The following is a 20,000-nucleotide window of genomic DNA, read 5'->3' as shown; positions in this document are numbered from 1 at the left end:
ACACACACACACACACAGACACACACACACACACACACACACACACACACACACACACACACACACACACACACAGAAAACAACTGAATGAAGGCGTTTGATGACAGTGTTTTGTTATTAGAGACCGTGGCTGTCAGGAACAGGTGCGCTGACTGACTCACCACTGTGATCCATCTGTGGTTGTTTACGGTCACATAAAGGTGGTTAAAAGGTTCGTGTCCCCGGTCAGACTGTTCTGGGAACTATCAACCATGGTTCTGATTACCTTCCCCGTTTTTACCGCACGGTATGTTCTCCATCAAGTGCGAATGTGTGTGTTTGGTGTGTGTGTGTTTGGTGTGTGTGTGTGTGTATGTGTGTGTTTGGTGTGTGTTTGGTGTGTGTGTGTGTTTGGTGTGTGTGTGTGTTTGCTGTGTGTGTGTGTGTGTTTGGTGTGTGTGTGTGTGTGTGTGTGTGTGTTTGCTGTGTGTGTGTGTGTGTGTTTGGTGTGTGTGTGTGTGTGTGTGTTTGTGTGTGTTTGGGTGTGTGTGTGTTTGTGTGTTTGGTGTGTGTGTGTGTTTGCTGTGTGTGTGTGTGTGTGTGTTTGGTGTGTGTGTGTGTGTTTGGTGTGTGTGTGTGTGTGTGTGTGTGTGTGTGTGTGTGTGTGTGTGTGTGTCTGCACGGTATGGTCTCCTCCATTAAAACATCCCACTCTGACATCCCGCGCCGCTCGGGAACGTTGCCTAAACCTGCGGTCGGGAATTCTGTCTCTCCTGTAAACATGACATAACAAGATGAAAGACACAGCATCCCGTGGAAGGCTGTAAACATGACATAACAAGATGAAAGACACAGCATCCCGTGGAAGGCTGTAAACATGACATAACAAGATGAAAGACACTGCATCCCGTGGAAGGCTGTAAACTTTACAGAACAACATGAAAGACACAGTATCCCGTGGAAGGCTGTAAACTTTACAACACAGCATCCTGTGGAAGTCTGTAAACTTTACAATACAGCTCCTGAAGCAGAACACAGGCATGTTTTCCATTCCCTGTTTCTTTGCGTCCCTAATGGCACCCTATCCCTTATATAGAGCGCCCTGGTCAAAAGTACTGCACTATATAGGGAATAGTGTGCCATTTTGGATGCATTATTTGTTGTTGTCTTTGTTTGACTAAACTGTCTCTGAGGACATTGTTTCGTAATGGTCTCAGTCTCTCTGTCTGCCAGAGACGACCTTGTCTCATAACGGTCCACACACCCACCTTCTCTGTAGCCTCGTAGTCCATCTTGAAGGCCCAGAGCTGTAGTCTGGCTGACAGTTCGCTGATGGAGGACAGGGTGAGGAGAAACTGTTCTGCTGAGCCCAGAGGGATGTCAGGGTTGGCCAGCTGAGCCTCCTGGATCTTCTGCTTCTCCTCCTCCGAAGGGATCATCGTCAAGATTTTCTACGGGGGGGGGGGGGGACGGGGCAGAGGGCCATGATAGGAAGGGGGAGAGAGAGGGGAAAGGGGGAGAGAGAGGGGGAAAGGGGGAGAGAGAGGGGAAAGGGGGAGAGAGAGGGGAAAGGGGGAGAGAGAGGGGAAAGGGGGAGAGAGAGGGGAAAGGTAAAGAGGTAAAAAGGTAGGCAAGTTAAGAGTGAGCAGAGGAGATGGAAAGGCTGCTAGCAGATCAGATACCAATAGACTTCCATTGGCTTGCGAATCTAACTCTAACTTCCTTCATCATACTGGACACAGACAGAGTTCATCTGACTATGGGGAAGTACGTAGATAAAAGGCCGCATTGCCAAAAAAACAAAGTATCCCTTTAAGGTCCTTTGATTTGAGCAGGCAAATTCATCAACTAAGCTGCAACAAGCCATGTGGTTTTTGCTTAATTTAAAAATGATGGGCCTCCCGAGTGAGGCAGTGGTCTAAGACTAGCTGTGCCACTAGAGATTCTGGGTTCTAGTCCAGGCTCTGTCGCAGCCGGCCACGACCGGGAGACCCATGGGGCGGCGCACAATTGGTCCAGCGTCGCCCGGATTAGGGGAGGGTTCGGGCAGCCGGGATGTCCTTGTCCCATCGCGCTCTAGTGACTCCTGTGGCGGGCCGGGTGTAGTGTACGCTGACACGGTCGCCAGGTGTACGGTGTTTCCTCCGACACATTGGTGTGACTGGCTTCTGGGTTAAGTGGGTATTGTGTCAAGAAGCAGTGCGGCTTGGTTGGGTCGTGTTTTGGAGGACACATGGCAATCGACCTTCGCCTCTCCCGAGTCCGTACGGGAGTTGCAGCGATGAGACAAGACTGTAACTACCAATTGGATTCCACGAAATTGGGGGAGAAAAAAGGGGTAAAAGTCAAATAAAAAAAATAAAAATGTATGCCCTCTGATTGGTTTAAAACTATAAATAATGCTGTGCTGTGATTGATTTGAATTCGTAAAAAACTGGAGTAGCTATAGAACTCACTACCCTGGGTAATGTAACACCATCTACTGTTAGACTAACTACCCTGGGTAATGTAACACCATCTACTGTTAGACTGACTACCCTGGGTAATGTAACACCATCTACTGTTAGACTGACTACCCTGGGTACTGCAACACCATCTACTGTTAGACTGACTACCCTGGGTACTGCAACACCATCTACTGTTAGACTAACTACCCTGGGTAATGTAACACCATCTACTGTTAGACTGACTACCCTGGGTAATGTAACACCATCTACTGTTAGACTGACTACCCTGGGTACTGCAACACCTGATCATCTACTGTTGGACTGACTACCTTGGGTACTGTAACACCATCTACTGTTGGACTGACTACCCTGGGTACTGCAACACCTGATCATCTACTGTTAGACTAACTACCCTGGGTAATGTAACACCATCTACTGTTAGACTAACTACCCTGGGTAATGTAACACCATCTACTGTTAGACTGACTACCCTGGGTACTGCAACACCTGATCATCTACTGTTAGACTAACTACCCTGGGTAATGTAACACCATCTACTGTTGGACTGACTACCCTGGGTACTGCAACACCATCTACTGTTAGACTGACTACCCTGGGTAATGTAACACCATCTACTGTTAGACTGACTACCCTGGGTACTGCAACACCATCTACTGTTAGACTGACTACCCTGGGTAATGTAACACCATCTACTGTTAGACTGGCTACCCTGGGTACTGCAACACCTGATCATCTACTGTTGGACTGACTACCTTGGGTACTGTAACACCCTCTACTGTTGGACTGACTACCCTGGGTACTGAAACACCATCTACTGTTAGACTGACTACCCTGGGTAATGTAACACCATCTACTGTTGGACTGACTACCCTGGGTACTGCAACACCATCTACTGTTGGACTGACTACCCTGGGTACTGCAACACCATCTACTGTTGGACTGACTACCCTGGGTACTGTAACACCATCTACTGTTGGACTGACTACCCTGGGTACTGCAACACCATCTACTGTTGGACTGACTACCCTGGGTACTGCAACACCTGATCATCTACTGTTAGACTGACTACCCTGGGTACTGCAACACCATCTACTGTTAGACTGACTACCCTGGGTACTGCAACACCTGATCATCTACTGTTGGACTGACTACCCTGGGTACTGCAACACCTGATCATCTACTGTTAGACTAACTACCCTGGGTAATGTAACACCATCTACTGTTGGACTGACTACCCTGGGTAATGTAACACCATCTACTGTTAGACTGACTACCCTGGGTACTGCAACACCATCTACTGTTGGACTGACTACCCACTACCCTGGGTACTGCAACACCATCTACTGTTGGAGTAACTACCCTGGATACTGTAGCACCTGACCATCTACCATCGTAAAGCGTGATTATCTAAGAATCTATTATTATAGACACGTCTTTTTACAGTAGGCATTGGTTGAAGTTTAGTGTTAAATTCAAAAATCTCCCTACCAAACACATCTACGCCAATATGACACCAATCTCTATGAAAGTTCGCAAATCAACTTGATTGGATGGTACACAACACAATTCCCGCCTCTCGTCATGAGCCGTCCGGCCGTTACCAAGAACACATACCAGATCTTTAACAGGGTCCCTAGCAAATTAGTTTTAAGAGTATTTCTTGCGGCTACCTAGCTGAAATTCTAGATGTCGGATTAAAGCAAGACTATAGCTTCCATAAAGTGACCATTAGACTTAAAAAAAAGAAAGTTGGATTGTAGGTGCAACAGTTTTTATTAAAAAAAATATATTTAATCGCTCTCATGTGCACATTTCCGCCCATTAAGATACAACAATGTGCTACCTTTTTGTAGCATTTCTGACAATGCTAACCTATTTTTTTCACCCGAATCTCAGAGTTCCAATCAAACCGGGCCAGCAACTCGGTTGCTCAACAACTCAACAACTCAACAACACAACAACACAAACAGCGCAACAACACAACAACACAAACAGCTCGCTGCCTCTTCCAACCAGACAGCAGCCAGCAATGATAAGTGGTTGAAAACAAACCTAAGCTACTATAGATAGCTAGCTATATGTTTGTACTCAAGCATGAAATTAATCAATAAATGCAAACAGATAATTGCCCAACATGAAAAATAAGTTGGTTGTTATTAGTGAGCTGCATGTTGATTCGTTTTGATTAGCTAACGTTAGGTAGCTAGATAGCCAGCAGCTGTAACATTAGCTAATTAGCTAATGTAATATTATACCACAGATGAATAAGTTACCAGTCAGATGAGAACTAACATTGGCTAGCTAGCTAACCAACAAGCGAGGAAAGCTAGATAGCTATATTTTGCTAAAGAATATCTTTTTTATATATAAGGCTGAAGTCATCTGTGTAAACAAACAAATAAGCTAATGAACGTCCTTGCCTGCTATAGCCAATTAGCTAGCCAACTAGCTAGCCAGTAAGTAGCTTATATCCCACATTCTTCCATAAAGTATATAGGTAGGTAGCTAGCTAGCACTACAGACAGACACTTTGATTTTCGACCATCCAAAGCAAAGCCGTTTAACGTTAGCTAACGTTACAGACCTTATCTTATGCATTAATTCAGTACGCTCCCTGCTCTTTTAATGCATTTCTCTTATTGTCATTAGAATCCACATTTGTGTTGACTGATCAAGACAGTGTCAAGTTCATTTTCAGTGTGTTCTCAAAAATCCAAATTTGCCATCTACATAGCGTAAGCAGCACTTTGAATAAGTAACCTAATTGTATAAATTAGACTGTTTTATCAACACATTAACTGTTTTGGACTATTTTATTTTTAACCGAACATGAGAAACAAACGTTTAATCATTACCGAGTGAAATTAACATCTGTCACGTCCCGACCCTAGTAAGATGTCATTTTCTATAGTAGAGTAGGGCAGGGCGTGACAGGGGGGTGTTTTGAGTTATTTTATGTTTTCTATTTCTATGTTTAAATTCTAGTTTTTCTAATTCTATGTTGGGATTGTTTGGGGTTGATCTCTAATTGGAGGCAGCTGATCCTCATTGCCTCTGATTAGAGATCATATTTAAGTAGGGGTTTTCTCATTGTTGTTTGTGGGTTATTATCTTTTGAGTAGTGTGTTTTCCTCTCTGCGTCACGTTTTTTGTGTTTTTGTGTTTTAAAGTTATTTATTTATTGCATTCAGTTTCACGTCTAATAAATATGTGGAACTACGAACACGCTGCATCTTGGTCCGCTCCTTCGAACAGCCGTGACAACATCAAACAACATTGCACAATGAAAACTTCCTGTTGTCCCTTTGACTGTCCATTTAAATCGTGTCAAGTTAATGTGTTTATAACAAGGATTGTAGTGTAACCGTTAACTGAAGGTCCTGGTTTTGCTTCTCAGAATGTACATTTTTGACAATTGTCAATTATTTGCAAATACTAGGTGGATCTTAAAAGATCCTTTTTGGGTTCGTCGAGCGGCAGGCAAATGGCAGTGAGCGTGGTGGTGTGTACTACTACGTTTGTCTTGCAAGAACAGAGGAGAGACAAGCTCTCAGACTCTCAAGGAAGAAAGAGGTCGTTGCCCTCATCCGTGAGAGTGGTGGATTGTGGTCATGCGCCTGTCACGAAGAAATGCAAGCTGATAAACGACTTATGTCAATTCAAAATGCACGCCGTACACATGGTACTACACTCTATCAATACTTCACATTTATGTTCTGTTCCACATCTGGGAGTACTCCCACCTGTCTTCATATTTATAAATGAAAACGTGTGCTCTTTTACTGCAGTTAGAAAGTTGTGTACAGAATTACTTAGGACAATTGTAGCTGAAGTTTTGTATTCTAGGTTTTTAGAACACCTATCCAATTTCAGATTTGTAAATATGTCTATTTTTGTTATGCATCTAATGACTGTATTGTACAGGTCTTTCTCTGCAGTTTGTCATTTTGTTACAGTGTTGTATCAGGAGTTATAAAAATTGCTCTTGACGATCCACAGCGTTATGCAGACTTTTCTGTTCAAGTCCAGTGTTACGACACCTGATTCTACTACTCAGCTGTTTATAGAGACCTCAGCTGTTCATAGAGACCTCAGCTGTTCATAGAGACCTCAGCTGTTGATAGAGTCCTCAGCTGTTCATAGAGTCCTCAGCTGTTCATAGAGACCTCAGCTGTTCATAGAGACCTCAGCTGTTCATAGAGACCTCAGCTGTTCATAGAGTCCTCAGCTGTTCATAGAGTCCTCAGCTGTTCATAGAGACCTCAGCTGTTCATAGAGTCCTCAGCTGTTCATAGAGACCTCAGCTGTTCATAGAGACCTCAGCTGTTCATAGAGTCCTCAGCTGTTCATAGAGACCTCAGCTGTTCATAGAGTCCTCAGCTGTTCATAGAGTCCTCAGCTGTTCATAGAGTCCTCAGCTGTTCATAGAGACCTCAGCTGTTCATAGAGACCTCAGCTGTTCATAGAGTCCTCAGCTGTTCATAGAGACCTCAGCTGTTCATAGAGTCCTCAGCTGTTCATAGAGACCTCAGCTGTTCATAGAGTCCTCAGCTGTTCATAGAGTCCTCAGCTGTTCATAGAGACCTCAGCTGTTCATAGAGACATCAGCTGTTCATAGAGACCTCAGCTGTTCATAGAGACCTCAGCTGTTCATAGAGACCTCAGCTGTTCATAGAGGCCTCAGCTGTTCATAGAGACCTCAGCTGTTCATAGAGACCTCAGCTGTTCATAGAGACCTCAGCTGTTCATAGAGACCTCAGCTGTTCATAGAGACCTCAGCTGTTCATAGAGTCCTCAGCTGTTCATAGAGACCTCAGCTGTTCATAGAGACCTCAGCTGTTCATAGAGACGTCAGCTGTTCATAGAGACCTCAGCTGTTCATAGAGACCTCAGCTGTTCATAGAGACCATGAGTAGTAGAATCAGGTGTGGGTAGAACTGGGCATGAACAGAAAAGGCTGCATAAACCTGCAGCTTGTCAAGAGCAATTGTTGCCATCCCTGAATTCTATTTACAAAATTTACTCTATCTGAATGTATATTTTATATCACCTTTCGGTGTAAAAACCAGAAACAACATTTTAAGTCAGAAGTAGGCATTGGTCTGAAGCTGAAAAATAAAGGAAATTCACATGAGCACCACAATGCCTATTCCACCCATGCTCTACCAAGGTTTTACAGGCTGTTTTAGGCTGTTTGAGAAGGTTTGAATCCTAAGCATCCTGCCTAAACATAGTCTGAAGTACAATGCCAACATGGCTACTGTAGTAGGTTGAAGATGTGTGCTGGAAAACCTTGGTAGAGCATGGGTGGAGTAGGCGTTGTTGAGCTCATGTGAATTGCATTTATTTTTTCAGCGTCAGACCAATGCTTATTTTCACTTAAAACATTGTTTTAGTTTTTTTTACACCGAAAGGTGATATAAAATGTACATTCAGATAGAATAAACTTCATAAATACAATTCAGGGATGGCAACAATTTCTCTTGACAAGCTGCAGATTTATGCAGCCTTTTCTGTTCATGCCCAGTTTTACCCACACCTGATTCTACTACTCATGGTCTCTATGAACAGCTGAGGTCTTTAATTGTATTATACCTCGATGCCTCTTCATCATCATCATCATCATCTCTCACCTCGATGCCCTCCTTGTTGAGTGCGTACTCATCAAAGTTAAGAATGGCGGTCTTGATGGTGCGAGGAGGAGGCAGGACGGTCAGTCCGATGTTGATGGCGTTACTTCTCTTGGAGTCCAGAACGATGACCTCCTGGCGTTTACCGTCCGCCGCCGTTTTCTGACGGAACAAAAGAAGGACAGACACAGGTCACTGAGAGGTCACATAATCTGTTATCTGACGGAACAACAGACAGACAGAGGTCACTGAGAGGTCACATAATCTGTTATCTGACGGAACAACAGACAGACAGAGGTCACTGAGAGGTCACATAATCTGTTATCTGACGGAACAACAGACAGACAGAGGTCACTGGTCACTGAGAGGTCACATAATCTGTTATCTGACGGAACAACAGACAGACAGGTCACTGAGAGGTCACATAATCTGTTATCTGACGGAACAACAGACAGACACAGGTCACTGAGAGGTCACATAATCTGTTATCTGACGGAACAACAGACAGACAGAGGTCACTGAGAGGTCACATAATCTGTTATCTGACGGAACAACAGACAGACAGAGGTCACTGAGAGGTCACATAATCTGTTATCTGACGGAACAACAGACAGACACAGGTCACTGAGAGGTCACATAATCTGTTATCTGACGGAACAACAGACAGACAGAGGTCACTGAGAGGTCACATAATCTGTTATCTGACGGAACAACAGACAGACAGAGGTCACTGAGAGGTCACATAATCTGTTATCTGACGGAACAACAGACAGACACAGGTCACTGAGAGGTCACATAATCTGTTATCTGACGGAACAACAGACAGACAGAGGTCACTGAGAGGTCACAATCTGTTATCTGACGGAACAACAGACAGACAGACACAGGTCACTGAGAGGTCACAATATCCATATAGTGTAGTTGACTATTCATGATGGACTGTAAAAACACTTTGTGACATCTGCTGATGTAAGAAGGATCAATAAATCAACTTGATTGATTGATTGACTGGATACAAGTAGTGTGCAAGACTCATTCTCTATATACGTAGTCTATTCTCTGTCTGTGTCTGTGTGTGTCTCTCTCTCTCTCTCTCTCTCTCTCTCTCTCTCTCTCTCTCTCTCTCTCTCTGTCTCTCTCTCTCTGTCTCTCTCTCTCTCAAAATTGAATTCAAGGGACTTTATTGACATGGGAAACATATGTTCACATTGCCTAAGCAAGTGAAATGGATAAACAAAAGTGAAAAAAACTATAAAAAGTGAACAGTAAATTTTACACTCACAAATTACAAAGGAAAAGAGACATTTCAGATGTCATATTATGTCTATATACAGTGTTGTAATGATGTGCAAATAGTTAAAGTACAAAAGGGAAAATAAATCAACATAAATATGGGTTGTATTTACAATGGTCTTTGTTCTTCACTGGTTGCCCTTTTCTTGTGGCAACAGGTCACACATCTTGCTGCTGTGATGTCACACTGTGGTATTTCACCCAGTAGATATGGAAGTTTAGCAAAATCGGGTTTGTTTTCTAATTCTTTGTGGATCTGTGTAATCTGAGGGAAATATGTATCTCTAATATGGTCATACATTTGGTAGGAGGTTAGGAAGTGCAGCTCAGTTTCCACCTCATTTTGTGGGCAGTGTTGCACAGAGCCTGTCTTCTCTTGAGAGCCATGTCTGCCTACGGCGGCCTTTTTCAATAGCAAGGCTATGCTCACTGAGTCTGTACATAGTCAAAGCTTTCCTTAAGTTTGGGTCAGTCAAAGTGGTCAGGTATTCTGCCACTGTGTACTCTCTGTTTAGGGCCAAATAGCATTCTACTTTGTTAATTCTTTCCATTGTGTCAAGTAATTATCTTTTTGTTATCTCATGATTTGGTTGGGTCTAATTGTGTTGCTGTCCTGGGGCTCTGTGGGGGTCTGTTTTGTGTTTGTGAACAGAGCCCCAGGACCAGCTTGCTTAGGGGACTCTTCTCCAGGTTCATCTCTCTGTAGGCGATGGCTTTGTTATGGAAGGTTTGGGAATCGCTTCCTTTAAGGTGATTGTAGAATTGAATGTCTCTTTTCTAGATTTTTTGAATTAGCAGGTATCGACCTAATTCTGCTCTGCATGCATTGTTTGGTGTTCTACGTTGGACACAGAGGATATTTTTTGCAGAATTCTGCATGAGGAGTCTCAATTTGGTGTTTGTCCCATTTTGTGAATTCTTGTGTCTGTAGCTCAGTTGGTAGAGCATGGTGTTTGCAACGCCAGGGTTGTAGGTTCGATTCCCACGGGGGGCCAGTACAGAAAAAAAAAATGTATGAAATTGTATGAAATGTATGCATTCACTACTGTAAGTCGCTCTGGATAAGAGCGTCTGCTAAATTACTAAAATGTAAAAAAATGTTAAAATGTCTGTCTGTCTGCCTGTCTGTCTGTCTGTCTGTCTGCCTGTCTGTCTGCCTGTCTGTCTGTCTGCCTGTCTGCCTGTCTGTCTGTCTGTCTGTCTGTCTGTCTGTCTGTCTGTCTGTCTGTCTGCCTGTCTGTCTGCCTGTCTGTCTGTCTGTCTGTCTGTCTGCCTGTCTGTCTGCCTGTCTGTCTCTCTCTCTCGGTGTGGACTTGTTTACAGCCTGGTAAGCACTCTGAAATTCCCTACATCTGTGGTGATGCAGGGGGGTCGGTATGGAGGGGAAAGAGTAGGAGTGTATGCATGTAAATGTTCCTAAAAATGACAGTGCTGTGTGTGTGTGTGTGTGTGTGTGTGTGTGTGTGTGTGTGTGTGTGTGTGTGTGTGTGTGTGTGTGTGTGTGTGTGTGTGTGTGTGTGTGTGTGTACATGACCTCACTCCTACACCCCACTCTTATAGGCTACCTGCAAACCATTAGCGCTTATTAGCAGAAGGAAGTCGTAAAAGTTATAACAGCCTGGTCATCAACCAACAGTTATAACAGCCTGGTCATCAACCAACAGCCTGGTCATCAACCAACAGCCTGGTCACATCCAACAGTTATAACAGCCTGGTCATCAACCAACAGTTATAACAGGCTGGTCATCAACCAACAGTTATAACAGCCTGGTCATCAACCAACAGTTATAACAGCCTGGTCATCAACCAACAGCCTGGTCATCAACCAACAGTTATAACAGCCTGGTCATCATCCAACAGTTATAACAGCCTGGTCATCAACCAACAGCCTGGTCATCAACCAACAGTTATAACAGGCTGGTCATCATCCAACAGTTATAACAGGCTGGTCATCAACCAACAGTTATAACAGCCTGGTCACATCCAACAGTTATAACAGCCTGGTCATCATCCAACAGTTATAACAGCCTGGTCACTAACCAACAGTTATAACAGCCTGGTCATCAACCAACAGTTATAACAACCTGGTCATCATCCAACAGTTATAACAGCCTGGTCACTAACCAACAGTTATAACAGCCTGGTCATCATCCAACAGTTATAACAGCCTGGTCATCATCCAACAGTTATAACAGCCTGGTCATCATCCAACAGTTATAACAGCCTGGTCACATCCAACAGTTATAACAGCCTGGTCATCATCCAACAGTTATAACAGCCTGGTCATCATCCAACAGTTATAACAGCCTGGTCATCAACCAACAGTTATAACAGCCTGGTCACATCCAACAGTTATAACAGCCTGGTCATCAACCAACAGTTATAACAGCCTGGTCATCATCCAACAGTTATAACAGCCTGGTCATCATCCAACAGTTATAACAGCCTGGTCATCATCCAACAGTTATAACAGCCTGGTCACATCCAACAGTTATAACAGCCTGGTCAACAACCAACAGTTATAACAGCCTGGTCATCAACCAACAGTTATAACAGCCTGATCATCAACCAACAGTTATAACAGCCTGGTCATCAACAAACAGTTATAACAGCCTGGTCATCAACCAACAGTTATAACAGCCTGGTCACATCCAACAGTTATAACAGCCTGGTCATCATCCAACAGTTATAACAGCCTGGTCATCATCCAACAGTTATAACAGCCTGGTCATCATCCAACAGTTATAACAGCCTGGTCACATCCAACAGTTATAACAGCCTGGTCATCATCCAACAGTTATAACAGCCTGGTCACATCCAACAGTTATAACAGCCTGGTCACATCCAACAGTTATAACAGCCTGGTAAGAGTCTATATCGTTCAGGAATAATTAAAGGCTTTGATTTCTGGTCAAACATGGAAAAGAGGTATCAGAAATACATTAAAACACAATAATGTTGACGTAAAGACCGCTGCCAAACTCATATCAATACTTATAGTTAGTTTGGGAGACATTTGTTCAGCCTTCTGTAAGTTTAAGAAACAATCAACTTAAAAGTTTAAGACACACAACCATTTTCCCTCACTGGTCTATTAACTAATTTACTGCCTGGTAACGTCTTTTCAAACAGCTCTTCCAACAGAAGGAAATTATTATTATTTCACAATTTCACAATATGATTCACTCATAGTAAGAAGATATATATACAGTTAGTTATATATATACATAGTGTCTCCTGTTACTGTCCTCCCTTCCACTGACATACTGTTATGTTCAGCTCATAGTGTCTCCTGTTACTGTCCTCTCTTCCACTGACATACTGTTATGTTCAGCTCATAGTGTCTCCTGTTACTGTCCTCTCTTCCACTGACATACTGTTATGTTCAGCTCATAGTGTCTCCTGTTACTGTCCTCCCTTCCACTGACATACTGTTATGTTCAGCTCATAGTGTCTCCTGTTACTGTCCTCTCTTCCACTGACATACTGTTATGTTCAGCTCATAGTGTCTCCTGTTACTGTCCTCTCTTCCACTGACATACTGTTACGTTCAGCTCATAGTGTCTCCTGTTACTGTCCTCCCTTCCACTGACATACTGTTATGTTCAGCTCATAGTGTCTCCTGTTACTGTCCTCCTTCCACTGACATACTGTTATGTTCAGCTCATAGTGTCTCCTGTTACTGTCCTCCCTTCCACTGACATACTGTTATGTTCAGCTCATAGTGTCTCCTGTTACTGTCCTCCCTTCCACTGACATACTGTTATGTTCAGCTCATAGTGTCTCCTGTTACTGTCCTCCCTTCCACTGACATACTGTTATGTTCAGCTCATAGTGTCTCCTGTTACTGTCCTCCTTCCACTGACATACTGTTATGTTCAGCTCATAGTGTCTCCTGTTACTGTCCTCTCTTCCACTGACATACTGTTATGTTCAGCTCATAGTGTCTCCTGTTACTGTCCTCTCTTCCACTGACATACTGTTATGTTCAGCTCATAGTGTCTCCTGTTACTGTCCTCCCTTCCACTGACATACTGTTATGTTCAGCTCATAGTGTCTCCTGTTACTGTCCTCCTTCCACTGACATACTGTTATGTTCAGCTCATAGTGTCTCCTGTTACTGTCCTCTCTTCCACTGACATACTGTTATGTTCAGCTCATAGTGTCTCCTGTTACTGTCCTCCTTCCACTGACATACTGTTATGTTCAGCTCATAGTGTCTCCTGTTACTGTCCTCTCTTCCACTGACATACTGTTATGTTCAGCTCATAGTGTCTCCTGTTACTGTCCTCCCTTCCACTGACATACTGTTATGTTCAGCTCATAGTGTCTCCTGTTACTGTCCTCCTTCCACTGACATACTGTTATGTTCAGCTCATAGTGTCTCCTGTTACTGTCCTCTCTTCCACTGGCTGTTATGTTCAGCTCATAGTGTCTCCTGTTACTGTCCTCCCTTCCACTGACATACTGTTATGTTCAGCTCATAGTGTCTCCTGTTACTGTCCTCCCTTCCACTGACATACTGTTACGTTCAGCTCATAGTGTCTCCTGTTACTGTCCTCTCTTCCACTGACATACTGTTATGTTCAGCTCATAGTGTCTCCTGTTACTGTCCTCCCTTCCACTGACATACTGTTATGTTCAGCTCATAGTGTCTCCTGTTACTGTCCTCCCTTCCACTGACATACTGTTATGTTCAGCTCATAGTGTCTCCTGTTACTGTCCTCCTTCCACTGACATACTGTTATGTTCAGCTCATAGTGTCTCCTGTTACTGTCCTCCCTTCCACTGACATACTGTTATGTTCAGCTCACAGCTGTTATCTTTCTCTTTCTGTAGTCTGGTGGTCAAACCCAGAGTGTGAAAAAGCTGCACTTCCCTCTCTCTCTCTCTCTCTCCCTCCCCCTCCCCCTCTCTCTCTTCCTCCCCCTCTCTCTCTCCCTCCCCCTCTCTCTCACTCCCTCCCCCTCTCTCTCACTCCCTCCCCCTCTCTCTCTCTCTCTCTCCCTCTCTCCCTTTCTCTTTTCGCTCTCTCTCCATTTCATGCCACCTGTCCCAGCTCTTACTGACACCTACCCATGAGTCCCCTCTCTTTTCCATCTACTGTAACCAGCATCCTCAACCACGGCGCTTCGACCAACACCGGACTTCCGTGGACGTTGAACAGCAGTTGAAACGTGATTTTAACGTACACGGACATTCTTCATTTCAACCAATCACAGATGTGATTGGTCAAAATGTTTTTGATGTTTATACAATGTCTGTGTCAAAGTTTTTTGGAAAACGTGGTCACATTAAAAACACGGAGGAAGATTTTGACCGAAATTCTGTTACCATACTTGGCATCTGCATAGTTCCTCCAGTAAATGTGTCTTTGTAAAATGTTCAGTGTAAATCGTTAAGAGTAGTACTTGTACATAGGGTTGTACGGTTTGCTAATTCTTTGAAATCAATGGGTTTTTTGTTTGGCATCCATTTTAAAAAGTGATTAAATCTGAGTCTTGTCCGTCATTCCGTCATCGTGGGGAATTGCCCGTTACTGTCTCTCAAATAAGAATACATTACCTTTAGTAACGTTTACCTTCATGAGACCTTTACTATATCACAAGAGGAGAATGTTTCAGGTGTGGTGAGAGACATTTCCAACAACAATCCCCCTGACAGACATACAAGTGAAGTGTTGGATACCGAGGTGCTCTCCAACGAGGATCAGTTCTGTGTGTGTGTGTGTGTGTGTGTGTGTGTGTGTGTGAATGGTAGCAGATTTAATAACAGTTGTGTTTTTTTTTGAGAGGCGTCTACAGTTCAAAGTGGCAGAGGTTAACGTTCAGCCTCTCTTATCCAGACCTTACCTATTATATAGGAAGTTAGGTCTCTTAACCTCTACGGGCTAGGGGGCAGCATTGAGAATTTTGGAAAAAACATGTTCCCATTTTTAACTGCCTCCTACACCAACTCAGAAGCTAGAATATGCATATTATTGTTCAGGTTTGGATAGAAAACACTCTGAATTTTCTAAAACTGTTTGAATGGTGTCTGTGAGTATAACAGAACTCCTATGGCAGGCAAAAACCTGACAAGGTTTCAAGCAGGAAGTACCCTGTCTGACAAGGAGTCGTGCGTCTTGCATCTTTTTATTGAAAAGTAAGGATCTTAGCTGTAACGTGACAATTCCCAGGGCTCCAATAGGCTCTCAGAGCCCGGGAAATAACTGAAGGTTTACGAGGGAGCCTCAGGCTGAAACACATTATCACCTTTGTAAGTGTCGACTCAGAGGACCTTTGAATGAGGCGCGTGCACGAGTCGCTCCTGAGGAGAAATTTTATTCGGCTGTTTAGGCTCAATGCATACTCCCGGTCGGAATATTATCACTTATCTACGAGATAAATGGCATAAAAATTGGTTTTAAACAGCGGTTGACATGCTTCGAAGTACGGTAATGGAATATTTAGACATTTTGACACGCCAATGCGCCATGCGCGGGACCGTGAAGAAGCATTCTGATAGTGTCTAGAACTCACGAACAAAGCGTCGCTGTTTGGATATAACGATGGATTATTTGGGACCAAACCAACATTTGTTATTGAAGTAGAAGTCCTGGCAGTGTATTCTGATGAAGAACAAGCAAGGTAAGAACATTTTTCTTATAGGAAATGTGATTTTGGTGGAGGCTGACCTGGGTGGGTATCTAAATAGCTAGCCCTGTAATGCCGGGCTATGTACTTAGATTATTGCAAAATGTGCTTCATCCGAAAAGCTATTTTAAAATCGGACATATCGAGTGCATAGAGGAGTAATGTATCTATAATTCTTAAAATAATTGTTATGCTTTTTGTGAACGTTTATCGTGAGTAATTTAGCAAACTGTTAGTAAATTCCCCGGAAGTTTGCGGGGGTTATGCTTTTTCTGAACGTCACATGCTAATGTAAAAAGCTGGTTTTTGATATAAATATGAACTTGATTGAACAGACATGCATGTATTGTATAACACAATGTCCTAGGTGTGTCATCTGATGAAGATCATCAAAGGTTAGTGCTGCATTTAGCTGTGGTTTGGGTTTATGTGACATGATATGCTAGCTTGAAAAATGGGTGTCTGATTTTTTCTGGCTGGGCACTCTGCTGACATAATCTAATGTTTTGCTTTCGTTGTAAAGCCTTTTTGAAATCGGACAGTGGGGTTAGATTAACGAGATTCTTGTCTTTAAATAGCTGTAAAATAGTCATATGTTTGAGAAATTGAAGTAATAGTATTTGTAACGATTCAAAAATCGCGCCACTGGATTTCAGTGGCTGTTACGTAGGTGGGACGATTTCGTCCCACATACCCTAGAGAGGTTAAAGGGATACTTGGATTCTCATTTACCTTGGCTGTGATCGGTTCAGTCTTGATGTTTTGATGTCTAATATATTTGTTAGGTTGTATTATTATTATTTTTTTTTATTTTTTATTGGACAATGTGTGTGTGTGTGTGTGCACGCATGTGTGTGTGGTTACCTTGGTGACAGGTATCTCCTTGGACTTGGTCTGGAAGAGGTGTTCTAGTTTGGACGTGTCTATCTTGACCGGCTCTAGTTTAAACCACAGAGAGTCTCCACTGCTCCTGCTGCTAATGTACTGGTAGTCTGACGGACGCACCTGGAACACAACCACAACCAATTAATGAATGACCTGGAACACAACCACAACCAATAGATTAATGACCTGGAACACAGCAACAACCAATAGATTAATGACCTGGAACACAACCAATAGATTAATGACCTGGAACCCAACAACAACCAATAGATTAATGACCTGGAACCCAACAACAACCAATAGATTAATGACCTAGAACACAAAACAAATTTCCATTGATCGTTAGTATTCTATTGACTTTTAGTCTTCTGTCTCTGCGTTGTGTATTTATCTTCCAAATATTCTTATAAACACAACCAATAGATTAAAGACCTGGAACACAGCAACAACCACTAGATTAATGACCTGGAACACAACCAATAGATTAATGACCTGGAACACAACAACAACCACTAGATTAATGACCTGGAACACAACCAATAGATTAATGACCTGGAACACAACCACAACCAATAGATTAATGACATGGAACACAACCACAACCAATAGATTAATGACCTGGAACACAGCAACAACCAACAGATTAATGACCTGGAACACAATAACAACCAATAGATTAATGACCTGGAACACAATAACAACCAATAGATTAATGACCTGGAACACAACCACTAGATTAATGACCTGGAACACAACCACAACCACTAGATTAATGACCTGGAACACAACCAATAGATTAATGACCTGGAACACAACCAATAGATTAATGACCTGGAACACAACGACAACCAATAGATTAATAACCTGGAACACAACAACAACCACTAGATTATTGACCTGGAAGACAACCAATAGATTAATGACCTGGAACACAACCACAACCACTAGATTAATGACCTGGAACACAACCACAACCAATAGATTAATGACCCGGAACACAATCACAACCAATGGATTAATGACCTGGAACACAACAACAACCAATAGATTAATGACCTGGAACACAACCACAACCAATATATTAATGACCTGGAACACAACCACAACCAATAGATTAATGACCTGGAACACAACCACAACCAATAGATTAATGACCTGGAACACAACCAATAGATTCATGACCTGGAACACAACCAATAGATTAATGACCTGGAACACAACCAATAGATTAATGACCTGGAACACAACCAATAGATTAATGACCTGGAACCCAACCACAACCAATAGATTAATGACCTGGAACACAACAACAACCAATAGATGAATGACCTGGAACACAACAACAACCAATAGATTAATGACCTGGAACACAACCAATAGATTAATGACCTGGAACACAACAACAACCAATAGATTAATGACCTGGAACCCAACAACAACCAATAGATTAATGACCTGGAACACAACAACAACCAATAGATTAATGACCTGGAACACAACAACAACCAATAGATTAATGACCTGGAACACAACCACAACCAATAGATTAATGACCTGGAACACAACCAATAGATTAAGACCTGGAACACAAAGAAACACAAAGAGCAGGTGTTCATAATGTTTTGTCGACTCAGTGTAAAGAGCAGGTGTTCATAATGTTTTGTATATTCAGTGTAAAGAGCAGGTGTTCATAATGTTTTGTCGACTTGAACCCCAAATAAAAGAAGGATTGAAAGGAGACTTTTTTATTTGTTGATTCAACAAATAGGTTCAATTTAAATACTTCTCCATGTTCAACTCCTTTGAGGACACTGGTCTCTGTAAAACAGCAAGAGTACAAATACCCACCTCGTTCCAGAACAACCTGATCGTCTTCCTACTCTTCTGGACCGGTTCTGAAGGAGTTGGAGGTGCTGGGGCCGCGGAGCAGAAGGGGGGCGGAGGCGGCATGCCTCTCATCCCTGGCATTGGGGGTGGTGGGGGGCAGTAAGGGAGGTAAGGGTTAAGGGGTGGGGGAGGAGGGGACAAAGAGAGTCTGAACCTCCCATCAGACCGGCATCCAGAATGTTTTTATCGTCTTCTTCTTTCAGGTCTGTGAAGTCGATGTCGCCGATGCGCAGCTCCCTTGGACTGGCCAGGAGCTGGTCCCAGATGGTATCTGACTCCTTCTTAGGGGGAGGCGGAGGGGCCTTCTCTTGTTCTACAACGACGGCCTCGTGAGAGGGGCTACTGAGGGGGATGGGAGGCGAGCCTAGTCCTTTTACTAGATCTCCGAAACGTTCAGCGAACACTCTGACGTTGGAGTGAGATTCTTTTTTTTCCGGGAAGTCGGTTTTCCGCGTGCTCTCCTCTCCCTCGTCAGAAGGTTGGACGGCTTCCTGATTGGCCTTTCCCCTTACTCCTTTTTCCTTCCCCCTCTCCTCCTCCTCATCCTCGTCCTCCTCCTCCTCGCAGGGCTCCTTGTTCTGGGAGTAGAGCATGTCTAGCATGAAGCGTTTGCTGTTGAGGATTTTGCTGCACTGTTCGTTCACATCCACCTCCTTAACACTCTGGGTCCACGGACCTGCACAGAGAGACAACGGGAAACAACAGGACTGATATATACTGTAGGTGACCTAAGTGACATGACTCACATTCACATCTGATATTAAATGGTGTGACTATGTCTCAGTGATTGGCAATGGATTCTGACTAGAGTATACTATTGAAGTGATTAATCGGATGCCCTCCCTCCCTCCCTCCCTCCCTCACCGTTCTCATTGCTCCCCCTCTCCCTCCCTCCCTCCCTCCCTCCCTGTTCTCATTGCTCCCCCTCCCTCCCTCCCTCCCTATCCATCCATCCCTCCCTCCCTCCTCCATCCCTCCCTCCCTCCCTCCCTCCCTCCCTGTTCTCATTGCTCCCCCTCCCTCTCTCCCTCCCTCCCTCCCTCCCTGTTCTCATTGCTCCCCCTCCCTCCCTCCCTCCCTCCCTCCCTGCCTATCCATCCCTCCCTCCCTCTCCTCTCCCTCCCTCACCGTTCTCATTGCTCCCCCTTTCCTCTCCCTCCCTCCCTCCCTCCCTCACCGTTCTCATTGCTCCCCCTCTCCCTCCCTCCCTCCCTCCATCTCCA

General features: G+C 43.7%; 1 pseudogene; it reads right to left on the bottom strand.

Annotated features, from left to right (window-relative positions):
- The window catches only part of LOC115190928 (FH1/FH2 domain-containing protein 3-like), a 29,037-nt pseudogene extending 9,584 nt beyond the window's left edge, over positions 1–19,453 (bottom strand).
- Positions 19,454–20,000: the final 547 nt, after the last annotated feature.

The sequence above is a fragment of the Salmo trutta genome, unplaced genomic scaffold (assembly GCF_901001165.1).
Source record: "Salmo trutta unplaced genomic scaffold, fSalTru1.1, whole genome shotgun sequence".
NCBI lineage: Eukaryota > Metazoa > Chordata > Actinopteri > Salmoniformes > Salmonidae > Salmo > Salmo trutta.
This window is presented reverse-complemented; position numbering and strand designations above follow the sequence as displayed.